Source organism: Pteropus vampyrus, unplaced genomic scaffold, assembly GCF_000151845.1.
Source record: "Pteropus vampyrus isolate Shadow unplaced genomic scaffold, Pvam_2.0 Scaffold205, whole genome shotgun sequence".
NCBI lineage: Eukaryota > Metazoa > Chordata > Mammalia > Chiroptera > Pteropodidae > Pteropus > Pteropus vampyrus.
Window position 1 is genome coordinate 2,191,077 of NW_011888986.1, and position 6,970 is coordinate 2,198,046.

At 38.7% G+C, this 6,970-nt stretch overlaps 1 pseudogene; it reads right to left on the reverse strand.

Moving 5' to 3' along the window:
* Window positions 1–659: 659 nt before the first annotated feature.
* Window positions 660–778, reverse strand: LOC111746924 (annotated as a pseudogene).
* Window positions 779–6,970: the final 6,192 nt, after the last annotated feature.

Here is a 6,970-nt window from a genome sequence, read left to right on the forward strand (position 1 = left end):
TACAGTGTTCTGAAGGTAAGGGGTATTTATGAAAGAGGGAATGTAAACAATTACATCAATAGATTGGAGGCATTTTTAGAATGAATGCAGATAAGCTAACATAGTGATGCTAATTCTAAAGAATGTTTTTAATCTTCAATATGGTAGTCATAACGTCTGATTTCTTGTTATCTTTGAGAACAGTTGTTTGGGATACAATGTTGCTTTAGGCCCAGATCAAAAGTTGTTTTGCCCTGTTTTAACATTTCAAAGGTTTGAAGAGTAAGAAGTGCAAGGCAGCTTTTCTGGGATGGCTACTCTGATTCCTTTTAAAAGTGGTTTCCTTTATATATATATTTTTTCAGCTTGTATGGAGAGAATACGTTATCTCTATAGCCAAAAAAAAAAAAAAATGGAATTCTAGGAGAAAAATCTTCTAGATATCAAATAAGATTTACAGAAAAAATGAATCTGAGTGTTAATATTTTACATTATGGTTTACACTATGATTTTTAAAAGTTCTATATAAAACCTAGAATAGAAAATATATAAAATTTTAAATTAACATTTTATTTGTTTGTTTGTTTGTTTATTTATTTTAGGCGAAGCAACCCTTGGTTGATCTCACAGATTGCAAAGACCTTGTCAGTTTCCAATCCCTTATTTATTTATTTTTTTAATGCCTACAGCACCTGGTCTTCCTAGATGGTCTCCCATCTAAATACTAACCAGGCCTGACCCTGCTTAGCTTCCAAAATCACAAGGGATTGGGCTTGTTCAAGGTAGCATGGCTGTAGACTAAATTAACATTTTAGATCATCTTTTAGAGTGTGATATCTTCTTGAGATGGAGACTAGAGACCAGAGCCCAACTGTCAAGGAAAATTAAGAAAAAGAGAGGTAGTGGTGTGGAGAGAGGAGCAGTGGCCTTTAAAACCACAGGCTTCACTAGAGAAACAGAGCTATAAATACCAGATCAGCTAACTCAACCAAACAAAATACACTCAAGTAGCTAGATTTTTTTTTCCTGAATTATAATGAATTTGTAGTTATTTGGGGAAAATATCAAGATTATCTATTTTTCTTCTAGGTGTTTATTAGAGCTTACTGAAGGATACCAGAATATTCAACCACAAAATATGCCTCTTTTGCTCTAGAGTGTCTTTGATAAACAGCAGAAGAAGTTCCCCTTTTGTAAGGGACATTTATATCTAGAAAGAAAATCTTTATTTGTAGGTGTCTCCCTCTCAGAACCAGGAAGAGGAAGAAGAGTAAATCAGGAGAGAATCTGCATGATAACCATATACTTGTTTATCCTACTTTTCTTGGCCATCCCGTTACTGGCCTCTTCCTCCCCCAACATCTCTCTTTTGTTTTTAGCCGAAGATAGTATTTAAGGTGCTGGCTTGGACCATCTGGGGGAATTACTCGGTGTCTCTGGGTCTCTCATGTATACATGAGGTGTACATGTTGATAAACTTCTGTTTGTTTTTCTCTCATCAACCACTTTTATTACAGGAAGGGGGTGTCTCAGCCAAGAACTCAGAGGGTAAGGAAAAACTATTTTTCCTTCCCTACAGTGCCAAGCATGAATTTAATTTCCCTAATTAGTTGCTAACTTAGTGATAAGTATTAACTTTTCCAGGCCCAATTTTTTTGCCTCAAAAATGAAAGAGGAGGGCTAGCAGCTCCAATATTTGTTCTATGCCTCCACGACCTGTGTGATTTATGGTTTACCAGTCTTTTTAAGGAGGATGGCTAGGGATTCTTTTGTCGTCCGTGCCCATGGAATAAGTGATCCCTGTTAACTGCCAAGAATAAAGGGAAACATTTCTCCTCTAGTCTTCATGAAGGGACCTGTCATGGGAGCAGATGGTGAGGGGTTAACACCTCTCTCCCTGACAGCTGAGGCATTCTGGCTTCAGCTGTAATGAGCTGGGGTGATTTGTCACCTGCTCCCTGGCACTAATGCCCACAAGTTGATTGGCTTCAGGCAGCTGACTTCTCAAGGGTGGAAGCACATAAATCTACAGTATGAGCTTTGTCTTACCGCCTCATCTGCCAGGGTGTCATCCATACACCTGGGGCGTCATCCTTTAGTCTGGATTGGTGGAAGTTGCCTGGGGGTTGATGGGCAGGGTTGTTAGTTCTCACCTCCCCCTGGGGAAGGCTCCTGGTTTCCTTTGTTAGGTCTTCAGAGTAGTGATGCCTTTGGTGTGGTGTGCTGTGCTTGTTTTGATATGTTGTAATAGTCTACTATAGGAGTCTATTCCTATCATCCAACAAGTATTTGCAAAAAGACTGCTCTACAAAACTCTGACAGATGCTGCTGGGGACACAAAACAGTCACATCATATAACAGAAATGCATCAGTCAGGGATTGCATTTGGCTGCATATAACCCCCAATAAGAGTGGCTCACATCACAAGGGCTTATGAAAAAGCAGAGTGGAGGATTGGTGGAGAGGCATGGCTGCATGCCATGGCTGAGGTTCTCTGCCTCCTGCAGCCTTTCCTCTGGTCCCAAGATAGCTGTCAGTCTGCAGCAGACACATCCTAGGGTATGTGTCCCTTTTCAGGAGCTTTCCCAGACGTCAAACCCAAAAAGTTTCCAATTGCATCTCCTTTGCTACTTCTGGGTGTAAGGAACACAATGCCAAGTAGCTGCTAGTCAGAAGCCCATTCTTTGCCTTTCGTTACTCTTTTTTTTTTTTTTTTTATAATATTTGGGTTTTATTTTTTAAATTGCAGTAAAATACACATGACATAAAATTTGCCATCTTAACCATTTTCAGTGTGCAGTTCAGTAGCATTCACACTGCCATAAAACCATCACCATCCTTAATCTCCAGAATTCTGTTCTTCTTGAAAAACTGAAACTTTCCCCATTAAACACTAACTCCGCATTTAGCTGCATTTTATTTTATGGTGAAAATCTTCTAAAATATCTCCAAGTATGTTAGAGACTTTCTAACTTATATATGCTTTCCCAGATTATTCTTTTCTACCCCTGCCCAGCCATTAATAACCAAGTATTTCTCTGGTAAACCATTGGTTCCTTTTTTGTATTCAGTCCATGGATGTTTGTTACAGAAGGGCTCAGTGGCTAATGGAATTTTGTGCTGTAATGTTGGACAGAGATCGTGTCTCCCCAGGGATCTTTCTAGTTAGCTTTGACTAGGAGCTCAGGGGACCACCATGGGCCAGCAGATATCACTTTAGGGTATGTCAGCAGGGAGCCAAAGATGAAGATGGCATTGCTCCAAGCATGAGATCTCAGAGAGATGGAAGGTGGCACATGCCTTTAGTCTTCTGTGCTGAACTAGAATTTCTTACTTTCTTTTTAACTACTGCATAGTCTTCTATAGTATTCACTTTCCAAGTTCCATTAGACATAGGATTGGTTGAATTTACTGATCAAGTTTGGTAAATTTTTTCTAGTTTTTCTTAGGATTATTTTGCATTACATTTTCTAACTCAGTGTTCTTTATGTATAGAAAAGCTAGTGATTATTGTTCATTGAAACCATATCTGCCCATGTAATGAAACTCTCCTACTGCTTCCACTAATTTTCTCACTGACTATTTTGAATTGAGTGTGTAAGACAATCATCATTCCATTATTCATACTTTCTAGTTTTTTCTCCTTATCTTATTACATTGGCTAGAACCTGAACTACTGTGTATTCTTATTTTATTTGAAAATTCAGTATTATAAATTAAAGTAGATAATTTTATTTTTTATGAAAACTTTAAAATAAAATTTGTAATTTTGAACTCTGAAATAGTCACTACAAATAGCAAAGAAAAAGAAAAAGAAAGAAAAGAATACAATATTAATGAAATCACATATTCAAATATAGAACATCATGAAATTTCTCTTTGATAATTAAAGCCTTCCAACTCTCCCCTGCTCCCATCATCACCCTTGTGTTCAACATTCTAAATTCTGAAAAAAGAATCCATAGTATTTTAGGGGCAAAAATGTTTCCATAAGATACAAAAATCAGTCTATGTGTTGGGATATGGGATGTTTACCTTGTATGAAGCTACACAGCTATGCAAAGCAGTTGAATGTTATGTTTTTGTGATTGCAAAAAGAGCACCAATTTTAGATGAAACATAGTAGACTATGGTTCTACGTCAGAATAGCAGAACTGTGGAATCTACCAGATTGCTTATTGTGAAGATAAAACTCAATGTCTTGTTCACAGCATCCTACAAACAAATCCCTTTTGTGCATGGAAATGGCATTGGTAATTCTTGAGGACAATGTTACTATTTGTAATCATAGGCTTCGCCTTTTAGTCCATAACTTCTCAACTTGGCTCTATACCTGAGCTCCCTTCACCTGGAACATTCTATTGTTCCTCTTTACCTTGTGAATTGAGCTGTTGGGTGCTTATCAAGGACAATAGATGAGATGATGACATCCTGACGACTTATTTCATTCTTTACTTCTAAAACCAACTTTTTTTTTTGTCCTTGTCATAAACAAGTGGATTGGAAATCATATTAAACAACTATATAATGTTACCCATCACTTTATCAAGGCAGCTCTTCCTGCCACCTAGGCTGAGTTATAACTCCCCAGAGGCACCTGCAGCTCTCTCTATTTCACATTCCATTTATTGCTAGTCGCAATGTGGGCCCTTCTACCAGAGTGGAAGCTCCCTGGGGCTTGGACCATGTGCTCCCTCAGCTCCTCAGTCCATATCTGTCCAGATTTGTAAAGGGAAAGGATACATTTCTTTCTTGAGTTCCTTAAGAATTCTTGGTTTGACAACGTTCTGCTCTAGTCATTTATTTATATGTAATTCATTAATTGCCTCATTTACTCTCTGTAGGATGCATTTGCTTCCCTGCACCTAAGGCGCTTATAATTTTGACAATAAAATCAGGCCTTGAAGTCATAAAATAGTGAAGACTCACATCAACTGATGGCAGAGCAGGGCATCATGAAACATCACAGCAAAGATACTGTTTAAAATTAGACGGTTAATTTAAAAACAAAAAACAAAAAACATAAACTACAGTCCAGAAAACTTTTTATACATACAACCCACTGTTATTTTTTTAAATGTTACATGAATGATATTGTAGACATTACATAACTGATTTGCAACTTGTTTTTTCATTTCACACTTTTTTTTAGACTTTATCCAGAATATGTGTAGTCCTATGCACATTTTTATTTTGTATAATGCTCATGGTATGATCCATGCATTACTTTTTAATTAATTTTCCCATTGTTAGATATTTAGGCTATTCCCATTTGTTTTTGCTTCCATAAATATTGCCACCAAACACTGCCTATAGTCTTGTGCTGAGACAAGCGCTTCCCCGCCTTCCAACATCATATCCCACACCACGCACGGTGCTACTGGTGTGGCAAACTGGAATCAGTGCAGGATGGTGCTGCTCCTGGCAGCCCTACCCTGGTCAGCCACCCGAGGACAGAGATTCAAACTCTCCACATCTGCATCCAACTTGAGGCACATGAGGGGCTCTGGTCTGGAAGATCTGCCCTAGAGTACGGACCTCAGCAGGAAATTACTGGGCATGTGGACAGCCAGCTCCAGGGATTACTGTCAAGTTGCTCCTTGAAGCAGTATATCAATGTATATGCCCAATGTCTCAATCTGAAAATTGTGTCTTCAGCATTTGGAAAGGTTTCTATTATTTAATTGATAATTTTCTACCTTTGATTTTATGTTCTCTTTCTTTCTCTTCTCTCCCTCTGTCTGTCTCTCCCTACTCTCTCTCCCTCTCTTTCTTTTTCTCTTTTTCTCTTTTCCTCCCTCCCTCCCTTTATTTTTTCCTTCTCCCCCTTCTTCTCCTCTTTTCTTCTCTGTCTCTGTCTGTCTGCCTCTCTGTCTCTCTGTCTCTATTAGTTAGGCATTCTACTTGGATTAATCCCGGTTAAATCATTTTCATTTCTACTGTTTCTGTCATATTTTGCCTCTTGTTTTCTGTATTCTCTGAGATTTCCTAAAGATTAATGTCCATCCAAGTTTATTATTTTTTTAGTTTTATAATTTTAATTTCCAGAAGTTTTCGTTGTGGGCATTCTCACATGGCTCATTTTTCATAGTGCCATGTTCTTGTTCTATGAATGTAATATTTCCTAAAATCTCTCTGAGGATACTGATCAAAAAGGTTTTATTCTTTTATGTTCTCTGAATTCCTTCTGTTTCTTCTGAGGTAAGTTTTTGTCTCTGTCTTCCTCTCTCTCTCTCTGTATAATCCTGGTTTTCTTCTTTCATGCCACAAGTTTTCTCTAATATCTGGTGAGCTCATAAAGGCTAAAAGAAACTCTGGGACCTCAGGAGGGACAACTGACTTGGTCTGCCCTCCATAAGAGTAAGCTGAGGCTAAGTTGAGGCTCTGCCCCCCACAACTGAATTCCATCATGAGATGGCCTTCACTCTGCATCTGCACACTAGCTGTTCAAGTCCTTCTTTGACTAGGTACATTCCTCTGTGCCTGGGGTCAGTGCTTTGCCAACTGTCCTGGAAGTTCTGTGCAGGGGATAGGGTGGAGATGGCAGGGAGACTGTTCTGTACTTAGATCTTCAAGCAGAGCTTGGTTTTCAGCCCCATTGTTTTCTCTTGTTCCTAACTATTCAGCTTGGGCCTACCCTAAATTCTATAGGCAGAGTAATCTTTTTCCTGGCTCCCCTCACCAACTGTAACTCCTAGTCTAGCTGTGGTTTCCTTTGCTATTTCCTCTATCATTGCTCTCCTGTCTGCATTCAGGGTTCCAGAAATGAACTGTGATCTTTCTTTTGCATGTGTTTATCCATCAGCATTGTTCATTTTATTAGTGTTTGCTGTAAAGTGCTCATTTATACCTGTCCTTTTCACTTCACTTCTGCTCTCACTGGTGCTTAGATGTGACACCCAGTGCATATCACAGCAGACACGAAGACCCAAGGTCGCCAATGAGCTGAGGGTAAAGCAGAAAGGTTCTCATGCAAGTAAATGCACACTTT